Below are 3,172 nucleotides of genomic sequence, written 5' to 3' on the forward strand. Positions count from 1 at the left end.
ATTTTTATGTTTCAATTTAATATCTCAATATATCTTGATATTACCTTTATTTAATAGGTAAAATTTTAGTTTTTTAAGATAAAAATAAAATTAAAGGTAACAAAAAGATTCTCATGTGTTTTTAGGATATTAAAATTAAAATATAGAGATTAAATGATAAATGTCTAAATAGGTTAATATGGATAGGATGTGAATGAGGTATTTTGATAATTCTTTTTAACAAATTACTTATAGATGGAGAGTGGGTAGAAGATGACATCAGAACATTTGCATAAAATGAAATTAAATTTTAAAATAATAAAAAATAAATGTATTTAGTTTTAAGAGCCAAATCTTACTATTACACTATTTTTTTTTGGTTGCAAATAGTCCAACAACATCATACTTAGAAATATATATATATATATATATATATATATATATATATATATATATATATATATAAAAGATAATACTCATCTATAATTTCTTGGTGTGTAGAAAGGTGACGAGTAAATAATTAAGAAATTTAGGATGTAGGTAGCTACGAAGTCTAATTCATATGAATAGCCACTCTTGTGTGAGACAATTAACTAGGTGTTACAACTTACAAGGCCAAGGGCCAAACTTTATTATATAATTTTATTATTAAATATGAGAGAAGGAAATAAACATCATTTCCTATCTCAACTAATCTCCTCCTGCAGTACAAACTATTTGCAACTATTCTTTTTTCTCCCTCTAATAAAAGATAATAATAATTCTTACAAGCAAAAAAACAAGGGCCATTATTCTATAATTAATTTCAATAAATATGGAATTTATTAGAGGGTGGGGATTCAACGTCCCATTTGGATGCATGCATAGTCAATATCTATCTATCTGAATCGGCAGTCAATGATTTGATTAGGACCGTTAGATATACACGTGATTGATGTATTAATAATAATAATAGGTGTCAGTTAAAATACATTAACAGTATTATCCAATATATTATTAGGAAAACGTTTAGAAGAGGAATTAGGTATTAACAACAATTTTTAGCCTCACCTAACAAAAAATGAGCGGTTGATCGTTCGGCCACGCTGCCTCGAGATCAGCTCACGTCGTTCTCACCAACCAACGTTCAAACCTCAAAGCATTGATCAAAGATTTGTAGATAATGTAATTAATTCTTTCTCTAAGAAGATTTTGTATTTACGTGAGTTCTTCTAGTTATTTATCTCGTAACTATACATTAAAATCTGAACCATTTAATAGATAATAATAATAATGTTCTTATTTGAGAGCAATGTATCTAATAAAAATTTAAGTTTGATTGTTAGTTAGCTTCTAAGAGGTACAAATATAAATGAATAAATATCAATTATAAAAAGTATTATACATAGCTAAGAAATCTTAAAAGGATATGCATGGTATTAAAAAAAAACTTTGATCAGTAATTTCGAGAGAGGAGAAATAAATTATTTTTGCCATCATGGAGTTATGAGTTAGCTTTCCAACTAATCATCCTTGAGTCATGAATCCACGTCACTCTCTCAGTGGATAATAGCAAAGTAGGTAGCAGCTGCGCTGGGCCATCTTCCATATTGGATCAGATTAAAAATAAGAGTTAAATCACATGAAACTTAATTAGCTCTATGTAGATAGACAACAACAAAAAAAGTGATGTAAAATGCTCACAAGAGGTAGTTTAAAAGTTAATTGGGATTTGCTGTAAGCTTATTCATGCTGCTCCATCTATTTGAATCTTTTAACATTGTTAGAGTTATCAGATATGCATGATTGATATATTGATAATAGTATTTGAGAACCAACTTGCATGAATCAATTCACACTTAATTCACACTTGTTGAAAAGCACGACCATTACTACTTTAGGGTTTTTTTTATTCCAAAATCCTTGACGACGGCATTAAAAAAACTTTTGACTGAATATTTTATACCTTTCCAAATATTTCAGGTTGTCTGCATTGTGTTGGATGACCATAGAAAAGTACAAAGTTATCTTAGTTAAATAGTTTCTTTAACTTATTTTTCCTTTATAAAATGTTTGTTTTCTTGCTAATTAATAAACACTAAGCTTGCTGGAGAAAAGTCATGTGCTCGTCTACTGGGCCATGGAAAGAGACCCATAAATTTGACATTGAATAAACCCTTGAATTGAATTCAAACACTCACATCATGGCACCCATCTAAGGTGATGACCATGTCATACCACTATGTCACCTCTCTTAATGGTGTGCCTACCCTTTTAAGTAGTAAAATTCTAGCCCATAAGTCGTTGTTCTCAACTACCATGATGCTGAAGGTAAGAGGTTTTGTGTAAGATTGGGCTAGGAAACTTATATGTCATAAAACTTTATAAATATTATATATAGAGATTTGGTGTAGATTATGAGCTTGCATGTCCCACCAACCTTATAGATATATAAATTTATCAATTAGATTTGACTGCTGAGCTACAATAACAACGTATAAAAAAATATATATAACCCCCGGCAAAACACATGTTTTTGGGCCTTAATAATTTATCCTAGTTGGGCCGTGTAATGGGCTGGCTTATTATTGGAGGATTTATCTCTGCCCATGTTATCAGACCCTCATCAATATTGGCACTTAAATAGGTAAATACAAACACACACAGAAAAACTATTTCGAGGAATTTTTTGTTCTTGTTAAAAATACCTTATTTATTCATCTACCCCTCTAAAAGTTGATATTTCTATTATTTTTTTATAAGTATCCCTTAATTTTTTATTAGTATTTTTGCATGGATAACCCATGAGAATTAATTAATAGTTAATTTTTGATCTATTTATGCTGAAAATAGAAAACTGCCTTTATGGTTTGCTGTATGAATTATTTCCCATTAAGGGATGTCTTTTCCTATACTGAATACATTTAGATTTTTAGAAAGAGTTACAGCTGGGAACAAGTAATTGGAATGGTATCCATAGAAAAAAAGGACAACTATTTTTTGAAGGGTGTATGTGCAAATATTAAGATGATATGTACGCAAATAAGTAGCTTGTGAGGAGTATACCTGCAAATATGTTCTTTATTTGGCAGATTACGATTCTCGAGGCATATTTGACGGCTGCCGGTAGCGCGTATTTACGCACCTGCGCGGTCCCCTCGCTCTCGCGGACATTTCAACGTACTCTATATAAATTGCTTCCTCAAAGATTCAA

Source organism: Typha angustifolia, chromosome 2, assembly GCF_048772165.1.
Source record: "Typha angustifolia cultivar Huaian chromosome 2, ASM4877216v1, whole genome shotgun sequence".
NCBI lineage: Eukaryota > Viridiplantae > Streptophyta > Magnoliopsida > Poales > Typhaceae > Typha > Typha angustifolia.